A 16,108-nucleotide genomic window follows, 5' to 3' on the forward strand; every position below is an offset into this window, starting at 1 on the left:
CCCGGGATCCGAACCCGGGCCGCCAGCATCAGAGCGCGCGCACTTAACCGCTAAGCCACAGAGCCGGCCCTGTTGTATTTTTTCTAATTAAAATTTTTTCCATTTTTTATTGTGGTAAAATACATATAACATAAATTTACCTTCTTAATATTTTTTAGTGTACAATTAGTGGTATTAAATACATTCACATTGTTGAGCAACCATTACCACCATTCATCTCCAGAACTCTTTCCATCTTGCAAACTGAAACTCAGTACCCATTAAACAATAACTCCCCATTCCCCCTCCCTCCAGCCCTTGGCAACCACCATTCTATTTTCTGACTCCATAATTTTGACTTATTCTTATGTAAGTGGATTCATACAGTATTTGTAACTGGTTTATTTTACTTGGCATAATGTCCTCAAGGCTCATCCATGCTGTAGCAAAGAATTTCCTTCCTTTTGAAGGCTGAATAATGTTCCATTGTATATATATATGTCACATTTTGTTTATCCATTCATCTGTTGATGGACACTTGGGTTGCCTCCATGTTTTAGCTATGTGAATAATGATGCTATGAAAACAGGTTACAAATATCTCTCTGAGACACTTATTCAATTCTTTTGGGTATATACCCAGAATAGAATTGCTATATCATAGAGTAAATCTGTTGAAATTTATTTTAGGAACTGCCATACTGTTTTTCACATGGACTATACCATTTTACATTCACACTAACAGTGCACAAGGGTTCCAATTTCTCCACATCTTTTTTATTTTTATTTTTTATTTTTTGTGAGGAAGATCAGCCCTGAGCTAACATCCATGCTAATCCTCCTCTTTTTGCTGAGGAAGACTGGCTCTGAGCTAACATCTATTGCCAATCCTCCTCCTTTTTTTCCCTAAAGCCCCAGTAGGTAGTTGTATGACATAGTTGCACATCCTTCTAGGTGCTGTATGTGGGACACAGCCTCAGTGTGGCTGGACAAGTGGTGCGTCGGTGCGTGCCTGGGATCCAAACCCGGGCCGCCAGTAGCAGAGCACGCGCACTTAACCACTAAGCCATGGGGCCTGCCTTCCACATCTTTGCCAACACTTGTTTTCTGTTTTTTTTTTATAGTAGCCATCCTAATGGATATGAGGTGGTATCTCATTGTGGTTTTTACTTGCATTCCCTAATGATTATTGATGTTGAGCATCTTTTCAAGTGCTTATTGGTCATTTGTATATCTTCTTTGTGTAAATGTCTATTCAAATGCTTTGCCCATTCTTGACTTGGGTTGTTTGTTTTTTTGTTGTTGAGTTTTAGGAGTTCCCTATATATTATAGATATTAATCCTTTGTCAGATATATGGTTTGCAAATAGGTTCTCCCTTTCTTTTGGGTGACTTTTCACTCTATTTATAGCGTGTCCTTTGATGCACAAAAGTATTTAATATAAATGAAGTTCAATTTGTCTGCTTTTTCTTTTATTCCTTCTGCCTTTGGTGTCATATCTAAGAAATCATTACCAAACGCAATGTTGTGAAGTTTTTGCCCTATGTTTTCTTTTAATGGTTTTATAGTTTTAGCTCTTTGATCCATTTTGAGCTAATTTTTGCGTTTGATGTTAGGTATATTATAGCCTCCTTTACAAATGATGAAAGTAGCTCTTAGAGACTGGATGTGCCTTCTCTAAAGTTAAACCCTTGCCATTCAGAATAAAAATCTTCTCAAGCAGTTAAACAACTCGAGAAAATCAGAGTGGAAAAGCCAGGGATTCTCACCTTGTATGACAAATACCACTGATTCAATTTAGAAAATGTATCTCACCCTTTAAACTTTAAAAATCTCTAAAATTAATGACTCACACATTTTGGATTACAAACATAAAAATAATCTGTTGATTATCATGCAAAACTATCTTACTAGCAAAAACATTTTAAGAGAAGTAAAGATATATACTTTGATTTTATTAAAAAAGTCTGTGTGAGACATCACATATCCAAGATTTTCCATATTTCTCAGATTAGAAGAAGGTCATTGACCATCCCAAGCAAATTAATATAGTCATCTCAAGTGAACCGAAGTGATTGCCCCAGTCAGAGATTTTTGGTCAGGACATAATCCTTGGGGTGCAGTAATTGAGGGAAATTTTTCTCTGTGACTTACGTTGAATCTTTTCATATCCACTGTTACTACAGAGAATCCATATCCTACAAGAGAATTGGTCTTCCAGGCATCTTCACTGGCTCCACATTACCCTCCACCAAATTCTCAAGTTTGCGTTAGGTCTGCAGCTCCATCCATAATAGTTTCACTGGATTCCACATATTAGATTCAGTCTTTCCTACCTGTGCTTCAGTTCTCCTGTAGTAGATATGCAGGTCATCATGGAGGGCATTACGCATATCTCCCACGTCTTTGTGCCTGTAAGATCACAGCAGGAAACCCATAGAGTAACTCATGCCCAGCCCTGGTGATGAGGTGGGGGGTTGAGGTGCAGAGCCTCATCTTGCACAAGGAGCAGTTCTCCTTTCTGTCGAGCAAGTGATGTTGTCACCCTGGTGGCAAGGGTTTCAAAACCCCAGGCTGCTCCATCCGTAGGTGTGTCCTCTTGTGAAGACTGTCAGTCCAGTTGGCCATGCTTCCTGAGGAAGGCGTGGGCCATGACCCTCGGGGTCATTTTCCTGCTTGGATTTGGCGTGTGCTGCAAGCGAAGTTATGGGGGAGGTTAAAGGGGGAAGAGAATATAGATGCTGAGCTTCATAACTCGGGTTCCTTTCACGAGACTCTTCCTCTGTGAGGTCCTGGGGCCAGTGAGTTACGGACAGATCACCCGTAGGGCCACTTCTCTTCAATCTGGATCTAGGTCTGGTGCCCTGACCTCAGGTGTTTGGGAATCTTTGTATTATTGGGAGACATCTCGTACTAGGTCCCTCTCTGTTTTAGTGTTTTTTCTGGAACAAAGGATTTATGCACAGAACTTGAGTCTTTCCTCCCTTTTTCTCCCAGATGGCGCCGAGTTGGGCTGAGTGGACTATGGGATGAGCTTGAGTAGCCTTCAATTAATCTCAACCTTCAACCTGCACCATCCCTTCATTCACACTCTTCATTTCATTTATTTTTTATTTTTTAACTCTCCACTGTTGTGCGAATCCTTGATGGAAAACATTTTCCCTTCTCCAGAAAGCTTCCCGTTCCCCAACTTTCCCCAACAGGCACAGAAGAGTCAAGAAGGGAACCTCCAGGTCCTTCAATAATGCTGAGAGTAAACACAGCTGAGGATGACGTTTACAATGCAGACACAGAGAACTGGGGACATTTGCACAAGCCCCACATACCCCTGTGGATATGGAACCATCACTTATTGGGCGTGTTGTGTGTCCTTTCCATGTGCCATCACCTCAGCTGCTTCTAGCTCCCTCTTCTATGGCAGGTCTGCTCACAAGGAAGGCATTCTTTCTCCAGAGACAGACTTGAAGTAAAATGAAAACCTCAACATTTGCTGGTTCTGTGATCTTTTGCAAGCAATTTCCTGAATCTGAGCCCCAAGTTCCTCTTTTCTAAAATGAAATAGTGGCAGAGTGTTTCCTCAGTTAGATACAATGCATGTGACGCTCAGCAAACAGCACTTTGCTCAGATCAGGTATCACTGTATGAAGTTAACAGTTGCTAGATATTGTTATTGAGGTTTTCCCATTCCCTGAGCCAGTCTCAGCTTTTGCCTATATTCTCTCATTTTAACCTTATAACTCCTCCAAAAGGTAAGTTAATTCCTTCATATTCCAGTTATGTTGAACCCTTGATGTGACCTCAACTATGTGTATTATTGTACTCTGTGCTGGGCATAGGGTCTTGAACACCCAGAAATGTCTTTGCCCTCTAACTGAAGGAAGATAATATTAACAAAATAGATAACTATAATATATAATATGTGAGAAGGTGTTTAATGCTAAAGAGAAGTGTAAAGGATGCAAGGGACATGGAGAATGTGTGTGTTTTGGGAGGTGCACAGTCTTAACAATGGTGGTAGAAGAAGGACTTCCAGTCACATTAACCATTATAGTAAAGTCTTGATGCGGGAGGGAGATGGGAGCTCTCAGGGGGAACATCCTTTCATGTAGGGGAACAAATGCAAGTTTGTTGTGCAGATGTGGGATCAACTGGTCATCTAGACACAGGCCAGTACGTCTGGAGGACTAGTGATGGATGAGAGGATAGTGGAGGAGGAGGTCCAAGTTCTAATAGGTTAGGCAGTGAGGAGCCTTGTAGACCAGGGGAAGTGCTAAGATGTGGCTAAGAATGACATGGGGCTATTGGAGGCTGTGAGTGGGGAACTGAGTTGATGTGACTTATTTCAATAGGATCCCAGTCTTCAGTGTTTGAATGGGGGCGGGGGGAGTAGTTGGGGGTTGTGTGGAAGAAGGAGACAAACTAAGATCACAGTGCAATGGTCCCATGAGAGAGAATGGTTTCTTGGCCCAGGGTGGTGGCAGCAGTGGAGGTGATAAGAAGGTAAACCATAGGATTCATTTCCAAGTTGGGTGCGAGGGGTGAAGAGTAAACCAGTCCATAATAATGCCAAGGAATGCTAGCTATTTTTAAATTGTCAGGGAAGTCTAGGGTTGGATTAGGACTTTTGGAATATATTAGAAGCTCTAATTTGGATACAATTAGTTGAAAATTCCCATTGGAGATGAGAAGTTCACAGTTGGATAAACTAGAGTTCAGGTGAGTGGTTATAATGTGGATGGTATATATATGAATATATATGAGTATATCTGTATCTCTCTGTCTATAGATATAGGTAGATATACAGATACACACGTATAGACGGATGATAGATAGATAGATAGATAGACGGGTGGGGACAACCCAAGAATGAGTAGAAACAGAAAAGAGAAATAGATTAACGGACCAAGGCCAGAGGCATTCCAAAGTTTAGTGGTTTGGAGATGATGGGAAACAGCAAAGTGAAATGAGACAGCATGTCCAGGAGAGAAAATAAGAGTGTGGCGTCCTGGGAGCCAAATGAAGTTCATTATCTGGCAGGCAGAGTGATTTCAAATGTTGATGACACATTCAGGTTTAATAAATGACCCCACCTTACAGGTGATGGACTGAGGTCCCTCTATTGTCCAGAGGACAGGGTCAAGGTGGGTGTGGCTGGGTTTCACATCCAGATGTCCTAGCTCAGATCCTCGGCTCTAATCCACTACCCACATGGTGTGTTATTCTAGAGCCTCCTGGGCATGAGGGAAAGGGATTTCCTGATATCAGGATGTTTTGGGATCAGGTTCTATTTCTCTTCCAGTGTTATTATCCTAGCCCTCCACCTGGGCATCACCAGGGGCTGTGGTCCCCCAGGGCAGTTCTAGGGCCATCCCTGCAGGGGGCCCCCAGGACTGACTAGATGGCGGCTACTTAGAGCAGAGCCTTCTTTCACATGATATGACAAAAACTCACGAGGAGCCCAGGGAATTTCCATGTTCTTCATCCCATTTGTGACACACTACAATGGAAGAGCTTACCCCCGTGAATACTGGAAGCAAAGAATCTGGTCACCATGCAGTGACCCACTGCAGCAGGTGGTGACAGGTAAGGGACACCCCCAAGGGCACTGTCCCCAGCCTCAGCCTCTGCTGCCCACCACACTGGACCAGATGTGCCCCCTATCATAGACCCCTTCCCTCTGTCTCTGCCCTCTGACCTTGTCCATCTGGGTCTCACTCTGTGTTCTGACTGTGGTCCCATACCTCTTCAGAGAAGGAGCTGGAGTCCCCAAGGGACTGTACCTCATGGGGATGGACCCTCAGCTCCTCCTCCATATATAAGGCCACTCTCTCTTGGGTTGTGAGAAAATTGAAAAAGTGTTTTTTTTTTGTCCTTGTGATCGCTGCACCACAGCAAGGGGTGAATTTCAACCTGCCTTGTTCCTTCTCTCTTTCAGGTCCGACCAAGACAATGGTGGTGTTGTGTGTGGTTCCCTAATAATAATAATAGGCTCTTTTCTCTTTCAGGTGTGTACAAGGACACACTCTCCCTGACTGCCCTTCCAGGCCCCGATGTGACCTCAGGAGGGAATATGACCCTCCTTTGTCAAGCACCTCATTACTACAATGTCTTCAATCTGTCTAAAGATGGAAGGACTGCCTTCCCCCAAGACCATAAGACCTTCCTCATCTCCCCTATGACCCTGGCCCATGGGGATACCTATAGATGCTATGGGTCTTTTAAACACTCCCCCCACAAGTGGTCACTACCTAGCAACCTCGTTAAGCTTTTGGTCACAGGTGAGAAAAGAGCCCAGCCTGGTGACTTTCAGCTCTCTGCTCAAGGGTGTCCTCCATGATGATTGAGATGGGGAGTTTCAATCCCACCTTGTCTGGGTATGTGGATTGTGCACTGTATAAGATTAACCCTCTAAGGTCATTCCCTTCGCTTTGTAGACCCTGAAGCTTAATATATTCATTATGACAACTTGAGATATAAGCAAATTTTTCTTGGGAAGAGATGCCTTGACCCATCTACACAAAAGTACTCTGTGATCTTGTGGCAGTTCTTGAGAACTAGAGTGAGAAGTGGGTGTACCACTCAGTGTGTGGGAGTGTTGTCATCCTTTACACCCCTCCTGTCCTCTCTTGAGGCAGTGCCACCTGTGGAAGGGTGGGGACTGAAAGTGCCAGCACTAGCTGGTAGTGGCAGAAAAGTAAAAAGAGCAGCCACACCAGTTTCTTCATTCACGACTATTTTCATGAGCCCTGTATCACCCACAACCTTTTGTGGGAGATGCTGGGACCACAGTGGTGTCTCTGATTAGCCATCGAGACAATGGAGAATGCAGAAAGAAGTTCACAGAAGAATGTCCGAGATGGATTTATGGTCAAGATCCTACAGAGTTATGCAGAGAGGGGGCAGCTCAGCTGTCTTGGTGGATGGGTGTTGAGTTCTGTAAGCCACAACTTTCCTGGTTAGCTGAGACTTCTCAGGGTTTCAAGGAAGGAGATTGTGTCCCAGGCATGGGGATCAGCGGGGATAGAAGCACAGAAGTAGGAGACAAGCTTGCTTGGTGAACTCTGTGAACTATAGGTAGGTAGTTGTGGGAGAGTGTGTGGGTTGGGGATGGAAAGATGGATACAAGGAGGCAGGGATCTAAGGAGGAAATGACAGGTATAGAGTAGACAAGGAGATAGTGCATGACTGGAGAAGGTGTGCATGATGAGCCCGCCTGCAGGAATGCTGGGTCAACTAAAGATGACCTGCTTTAGCTGTCCAGTATCTGCTGATGGGTCTCAAACTTATCACTCAAACTTATCAAAAACGCTCCCGTGAGTGTCATATCCAACGTATTATTTGACGTCTACTCAGACATATAGTAAGCATCTCAGGAGAGCTCTTAGTTGACAAATCTCTAAACCTCCTCTTCATTTTGGTCTTCACATCATGCCATCCATCCTCTCCAATGATCAAATCATTGAGAATGATATTTGAGGCTCCTCTTTCGCTCTCAATGCCCACATACTCCATCACCAAATCTCAAATCTCACCATTTCTATCCTCAAAAAACGCCTGAAATCTATTCCTTTCTTTCTTCCATCACCACTACTTTGTCATTACGTGATCACCTGTCACCTGGCTGCCTGCAGCATGTTCCCTAATTGCCATTCCACTTTCCACTTGGCCTCTTAAATCCATTTATCACCCAGAATATCCAGTGATTTAAAAAAATTACCTATCTCATTGCTTGTCAACCCCTTCGTGGGTCATTATTGCTTTTAGACTTCAATCCAGACTCTTCTCTATAGCTTCCAACCTCCTTCAGTTCTGGACCTTTGCTGACCTCTCCTGATCTTTTCATCTTTATCAAGAGCTCCTCTTCCCATCATGCACCATTTGTCCTTTCTGTGTGTGGGTCACTCAAAGCTCTTTTTGACCCCCACGTTTACATATGCTCTTTCCTCCACCTGGAAGGCAGTTCCCCTTGCACTTCAGAGATCTAGGTGCCTCTTATCCTTTGGGGTGCACCTACCAAAGAAACCTTCTCTTATAATGCAGTGTAAATAATTTTGTCATAGAATTTATCTCTATGTGTAACAACACTTCTATTTCTTGGTTCACATGTGTAGACTCTACTGTTGGGAGGGTTCACTACAATTTCCCAAACATCGAATAACTTGCCTCATATACGGTAGGCACAAAATAGATGTTTGTTGAATAGATGAATTAATCCAACAGGAACTCAATAACAGATCTTTACTGTTTATTAATTCCTAAATCCACCTGCTTCTGAAAATGGATACCATCCCATTGTGATTGGGATCTTGGCCATTGGTGTCTCCCCTCTCCTCTTCCTCTTCCTCTTTCTCCTTTGCCAATGTTGACATTGGGCCAAACGCAGTATGCCCTGGAGATGGAAGGGTTAACCTGGGAGGAGTGTGGGGAGGGGTTTGGTGGGTCCCCTACCAGGACTCAGATTACCGACTCTCTGTAGGGGACAATGATGGTGAGACCAAGAGCCAAGCAAAGTATAAGAGGTAGGAAAATTTGGACTCCCTCAACAAAAAACCCTACTTCTATCTCATTCTCAAACCTACCTTAATGCTTGTATCTCCTTTCTCTCAGCTCCAGCCCAGGCATGGACTTGCAGGAAGAAAATCAATGTAAGGGGGAGTGAGAAGGAGGGGCAGCTGGCGTGGGAAAGCTTGTGTTCAGGGGAAGATAGGAGGCATCCTGGAAGAAGCGGAGAAGGTGGGGGTACCACCTTACTGGGTGTGATGTCACTGCCCTTCCCTGATTTCAGGCTTGGGAACAGAGGGAAATATAGATTGCAGGACTGGATAATTTGAGGGCTCCTCCTGGAGGCCTAGCCCCTCATCTTTCCTTGCAGAGGATGTCTTGGAGGATCTCCACCTGAGGAGGACAGAAGGATGGACATGCAGGTGAGACTTTCCTCACCTACTTCCTCTCCTTCCTCAGTCTCCTCCCCCACATGCTCTCTTCTCACTTTGTATCTCCATGCTGACACGTCCCCATAGAGGAAGACCCACAGGAGGCGACCTATGCTCAAATGCACCAGGAGACCCTTAGGGGGAGTGTGGACCCATTGCTCTCCTGCACCTTTGAGGACTCCTCTGGACAGGCCTGTGTGTATGCCACCCTCACCTTGTCCTGAGTGCAGAGCCAGAACTGGCTGTGTGGATTCCAGTGTTCAAGTGCTCCTTAAGGAAGGTGTCCTACTCATGTCCCTCAACACCAGTCATCATCTTGGGGATCCCCAAAGACTCAAGAATAGAGAAGCCTTGTCAACTGTCTAGAAATTCTAGGACCCATCAAATATCTCTTAACAGATTCCTAGGTCCTTGTATATTTACCCACTCACTTGCTTATTCAAAAATGTTTACAGAAGTTGACTCTTTCTTTGGACATGTGCTGGGGATATACATATTAGTAAGACACAGCTTCTAGTCTCAAGGAACTCATGGTCTACTGAGAGAGGCAATACTGAGAGAGGCAAGCCACATGATCTGGCCCTCAGAAAACAAAGAGGGAGTGACTTGCAAAGCAGGCGTAAGGATGCTTTGGGTCACTGAGCAGACACACCTGTCCAGGTATGTTTAAGAGGCACTCACTGGTACCAAACACAAGGAGAAGTCAAGAAGAAGTGAGAGTCAAATTGGGCAAGGAGGAAGATCCTAATGGCATTTTGGTCCAATGTTCTAGTAGTTGCTGAGAGCTGAAGCCTTCAGAGCAACAAAAAGTGAACAAGCTTCTTTGCAAAGGAACTAAAATGCAAAACAGAACAATTTGGCCACAAGAGAGGTTACTCTTGGGGAGGGGAACGGTGCAGAGAGTGTTTGAAGGGGGATTTATGGTTTTCCCCTGGTTTTGATGAATTTCTCTTTTCAATTATGCAATTAAAATAAATAGAACATAATAAAAAAAGGAGATGTGAATGAGAAGAGAGGAACTGGAGTTGATATTAAAAATAACTTTCAATAAGTTTTGGTGAAAAGAAATAGAGAAGGAAGCTAATGGCAGGTGCAGTGATACAGGTACCAGAGATACAGCGACGAGGTTTGGAGCGAGGAGTAGAAGAAACAGAGGGGAGCTGAGAAAGCTAGAAATCAACCAGGGGAGAAAATAATGTGGATGATACTGGGGAGTGAGAGATGATTGACACTTGGTGAGCTAGCCTATTAGTACGAGCTCAGACTCTGGAACAGATGGGCTAACCTGGGTTCAAATTCTGCTTCTGCACCCACTAGCTGCATGATCGTGTACACATTTTATAAATTATTCTCTAAGCCAGAGGGACACTAGCAATTTTCAGAAGGGAAAATCCAAGCTCAGGTGAGCACGTGACAAGATGCTCAACCTCGTTAGGAATTAGAGAAATGAAAATTTCAACAATGATGTTATACGACTTCATACCCATCTGTTATAGGCTGAATTGTGTCCCCTCCAAATCCACATATTGAAATCTTAACCCCCAGTATCTCAGAATGGGACCTTATTTGGAAATAATGTCATTGCAGATGTAGTTAGGATAAGATAAAGGCATACTGGAGTGGGGTGGGCTCCTAGCCCAATACAACTGTGTCCTTACAAGAAAAAAAAAAAAAGAAAATTTGGACACAGACATGCACACAGGGAGAACGCCAAGTGAAACTGAAGGCAGAGATTGGGGTGATGCCTCTACAAGCCAAGGAGGACCAAAGATTGCCGGCAAATCACCAGAAGCCAGGAGAGAGGCATGGACCGGGTTCTCTCTCGCCTGTTCCCAGAAGGAACCAAACGTGCCCACACCTTGATCTCAGACTTCCACCTTCCAGAACCGTGACACAACAAATTTCTGTTGTTTCAGACACCCAGTCTGTGATGCTGTTTTATGGCAGCCCTAGCAAGCTAATATACCATCAGACTGGCAGAGATTATAAGGCTGGATAACCCCGAGTTTTGGGTGTGTGGGGAGGTATGGGGACTCTCTTGCACTGCTTTGGAAGAGGAACATGTGCAATGAATCTGGGGTGCAATTTGGCAGTGAGTAAATTAAAGACACACCTAACTTAAGATCTGGCAATTTCCTGTTGGGTATATATTTTAAAGACATTCTCACATATGTCCAAGGGGTGCAACTAGAATGATATTTATCTCGGCATTGCTTACAGTGGAGGTGTTTGGATATAATGTAGCTGTCCGTTAGTGGGACAGTGGAGGGATAAATGTGTTGGAAGCAAATAAATGTTCTACAGACACACGAACGGACTGTGAAAGCTCAGTGTGGAGTGAAAAGAAGAAAGACTTCCACAGGATTATACAATTGACAATAAATATAGATTTTGCAAGACACAAAACGTTTTGCAGAAATGGAATATTTTAGAGCTCTTCCTTTGAGATGGAGAAAAGAAATGAGAACTAAAAGGCACAGATCAAATCAAACAAGAGAGAGACACTGCCTAGATCTGTGTGCACATGTCCTCAGCCAGAGGAAAATGATTTACTCAGCTCCCAGCACCGAAGCGTCAACTAGAGAAAAACACTTTCTTTGTTTTTTTTTTTTTAGGTTTTAAAATGCATGTTTTATTTATTTGTTTATTTATTTTTTTCTTGATGTTTAATGGTTTTTAACATTGTGAAATTTTGGGTTGTACATTTTTGTTTGTCCATCACCATATATATGACTCCCTTCACCCCTTGTGCCCACCCCCCACCCCCACTGCCCCTGGTAACCACAATACAGTTTTCTCTGTCCATGTGTTGGTTTATATTCCACATATGAGTGAGATCATACAGTGTTTGGAGAAAGACACTTTCTTTTAAGCTCAAGTTTTCTCATCAGAATGGGGCTAAAGCAGCACCTGTTTCTCAGTCTTGTGTGAAGGTCAAATGAGATAATGCATGAAAATGAGTAAAAATATAAGGACATTTGTGCACCCAAGTTTATCCTTGAATGGTCTAACTCAGTGGTTCTCGACTGGGGGTGATTTTGCCCCCCAAAGGACATCTGGCAATGTCTAGACACAGTTTTGGTTGTCACAACTGGAGGGCGTGTTGTGCTGGTGACATCTAGTGGATGGAGGCCAGGGATGCTGCTAACCTCCTGTAATGCACAGGACAGCCCTCCTCCACTCAGACAAAGAATTACCTGGTCCCTAATGTCAATAGTGCCGAGGTTGGGACACCCTGACCTGACCCTATAATCTCTTCAGTCTCAGCTTTATGCTCACTCAATTCCAGCCACACTAATTGCTTCCTGCTTACATGAAAATGCCAAAATCTTTACTTCATCAAGGCTTTTGGGCACACTGATCACGGCGCTCTTCCTCCCCAAATATTCCTTATTATCTGGCTTAACCTCAAACGTCGCCATTCCAAAGAAAAGTTCCCTGAAACCATTCTATTAAGGAGATCCACCAGACAATGTTCCATCTCAGCACCTTATTCAAAACACTGATCAAAATGTCTGTGCATTTAACTACTGGTGAGAATGTAAAATGATGCAATAATTCCCCATTCTCCCTCCCTGCAGACCCTGTAACTTCTAATCTATTTTCTGTCCCTCTGAATTTGCCTGTTCTGGATATTTCATATAAGTGGAATCATACACTATGTGGTCTTTTGTGTCTGGATTATTTCACTTAGCATAATGTCTTCAAGATTCATCCAAGTTGTAGTGTGTTTTAGAATTTCATTACTTTTTAAGGCTGAACAATATTCCATTGGATGTATAAACCACAGTTTATTTATTCATCCATCAATGGACATTTGAGTTGTTTCCATGTTTTGGCTGTCGTGAATAATGCTACTATGAACACGGGTGTTCAAATATCTGTTCCAATTCCTGCTCTCAATTCTTTTGTGTATATACCCAGAAGAGGAGTTGCTGGATCTTATGTCATTTCAATGTTTAATGTTTTGAGGAACCGCCAAACTGTTTTCCACAGTGACTGCACCATTTCACATTCCCACCGGCAACGCACGAGGGTTCCAACTTCTCCACATCCTCCTCCACATTTGTTATTAGCTGTCTTCTTGGCTATCTGTCAGCCATCCTAGTGGTGTGAAGTGATACCTCACTGTGGTTTTGATTTGCATGTCCCTAATGAATGTCAGGGAGCTTATGGGAACATGGGAACACAGACAATGCCTCAATAGGCAGATGTGGTGTGACACTGGGCTGGTAACAGGCGATAAGTGAGGCTCCTTGGAGCTTGTTTGCAAGTCATTCCACTGAGGGGACGGCTCCAGCTTGATGAGTCTCAATTAGGAAAAGCCAGGGCTGATGGGGGAAGAGAAGAGAGTGTTCTTTGCCTTTATCACATCCTGTGTCCCTGCTCCAGCCCCCCACGGCTTCCCTCCTGGGCTACAGAGCTCAGGACAGGCTGAGGAACCATGTCCCCAACCCTGTCTGCCCTCTTCTGTCTTGGTGAGTCCTTAGGGTCCATCTGGGAAATGCTGAGGGACAGGCAGTGGGCTATGAGACAAAGAATTTTTTATTTTTATTTTTTTGATGTCATACTAGTTTATAACATTGTGAGATTCCAGTTGTACACTATTGTTTGTCAGTCACCGTATAAATGCACCCCTTCACCCCTTGTGCCCCCCCCAACTCCCCTGGTAACCACCAAACTGTTCTCTCTGTCCGTGTGTTAGTTTATATTCCACATATGAGAGAGGTCATACAGTGTTTGTCTTTCTCTGTCTGGCTTATTTCACTTAACATAATACCCTCCAGGTCCATCCATGTTGCTGCAAATGGTACAATTTTGTCTTTTTTTAATGGCTGAGTAGTACTCCATTGTATATATATACCACATCTTCTTTATCCAATCATCTGTTGATGGACACTTGGGTTGCTTCCACATCTTGGCTATAGTAAATAATACTGCAATGAACATAGGGGTGCATAAGCCTCTTTGGATTGTTGATTTCAAGTTCTTTGGATAAACACCCAGCAGTGGAATAGCTGGATCGTATGGTAGTTCTATCCTTAATTTTTTGAGAAATCTCTATATTGTTTTCCATAAAGGCTGCACCAGTTTGCACTCCCACCAGCAGTGAATGAGAGTTCCCTTTTCCCCACATCCTCTCCAACATTTGTTATTTTTTGTGTTAGCAATTATAGCCATTCTAATGGGTGTAAGGTGATATCTTAGCGTTGTTTTGATTTGCATTTCCCTGATGATTAGTGATGCTGAACATCCTTTCATGTGCCTATTGGCCATCTGTATACCTTCCTTGGAAAAATATCTGTTCATATCCTCTGCCCATTTTTTGATCGGGTTATTTGTTTTTTTGTTGTTCAGTTGTGTGAGTTCTTTATATATTATGGAGATTAACCCCTTGTTGGATATATGATTTGCAAATATTTACTCCCAGCTGGTGGGTTGTCTTTTCATTTTGATCCTGGTTTCGTTTGCCTTGCAGAAGCTGACAAAGAATTTTTTTTAAAACATTGCATCAGCGATGAATTTCAGGGCAAGAGGGGACCTCCGAGGGCCCCTTCATCTGTTGGCTGGGAAAATTGGGAGCCAGAGAGGTGAAGTGTTTGTCTGAGTTACTCTAGTCTATTCACAGCTGGGTCAGGAAATGAACACAGGTCTCCTAGTACGGCTGCAAATTTCTCCCACAAACCACATTTTTTTTTAAAATGTGAACTTGGTGGTTATAGATTAGAGGACTAGATTATAGACTTAATTTGTCAGAATCCCTCATGATACTGGAACAAATAATCCTGCCATTTTTGACAACATGGATGAACCTGGAGGGCATTATGCTAAGTGAAATAAGTCAGACAGAGAAAGGCAAATACTGTATGATGTCACTTGTATGTGGAATCTAAAAAAATCGAACTCACAGAAGCAGAGAGTAGAATGGTGGTTACCAAGGGTAGGGGGATGGGGGAAATAGGGAGATGTTGGTCATAGTGTACAAACTTCCAGTTATAAGATGAATAAGTTGTGGGGATCTCATGCACAGCATGGTGACTATAGTTAACATTACTGTGTTTTATGCCTGAAATTTGCTATGAGAGTAAATCTTAAGTGTTCTCACAAAAATAAGGTAATTATGTGAGGTGGTGGGAGTGTTAATTAGCTTGATTTTGATGATCATTTCACTATGTGTAAGTATATAAAATCTTCATGTTGTGCCTCTTAAACACATACAATTTTTATTTGTCAGTTATAGCTCCAAGTAGCTGGAAAAAGAAAGAGTCTCCCATGAGGGGTTGGTGGTGGGATCAGATGCATTTTTATCGCCTGCTCGTCATCAGGCTTTGTGTGAGGTGTGTCATATGCATGATTTCCTTATTTCTTCAAAAGAACTTTATCACTAAAGGGATAGAGGCTCCAAGAGACCAAGCAGGAAGGAAATAGTTGTGTCACGGGGGATAAGAGGGCATACTATGAACACAAACAGCCTCTTATTCATTCATTTTTTTTTTTTTTTTTTTTTTAAATGTCAAACTTTTTTTTTTTTAAATTTTTTATTTATTTATTTTTCCCCTAAAGCCCCAGGCGATAGTTGTATGTCATAGTTGCACATTCTTCTAGTTGCTGTATGTGGGACGCGGCCTCAGCATGGCTGGAGAAGCAGTGCGTCTGTGCGCGCCCGGGATCCGAACCCAGGCCGCCTGCATCGGAGCGCACGCACTTAACCGCTAAGCCATGGGGCCGGCCCATATTCATTCATTCTTTAACACACACTTATGTAGCACTTACTATGGGCTAGATATTATTCTATGTTTTTTTTCAATAGACACATTTAATCCCATAACAGCCTGATGAGGTAAGGCCTATTATTATCCCCATTTTACAGATGAAAAAACTGAGGCCCAGAGCGATCAAGTAACTTGTTTAAGGTCACACAGTTAGGGCTCGAATAAAAACTAAGGAATTTTGGCCCAAGTCCACGTTCTTTACACTAAAATATGCAGCCAGTGTTTGAATCTACCTCCTACCAGCTGCAGGACTGTGAACAAGATACTGTCACAATAGCCTGATGTATAAAATAGGGTTAATAATAGTACCTAACCAGTGGGATTGTGGTGACCCCGAAACCATTCACAAAACTCTCAGAATGGCACATGGAATATTTCCAGTCATGTTGATGGGCTGCGTGGAAACCCACGGAGGGACTGAGG

The sequence above is a fragment of the Ceratotherium simum genome, chromosome 33, assembly GCF_057802395.1.
Source record: "Ceratotherium simum simum isolate JZ-2026a chromosome 33, ASM5780239v1, whole genome shotgun sequence".
NCBI classification, from domain to species: Eukaryota; Metazoa; Chordata; class Mammalia; order Perissodactyla; family Rhinocerotidae; genus Ceratotherium; species Ceratotherium simum.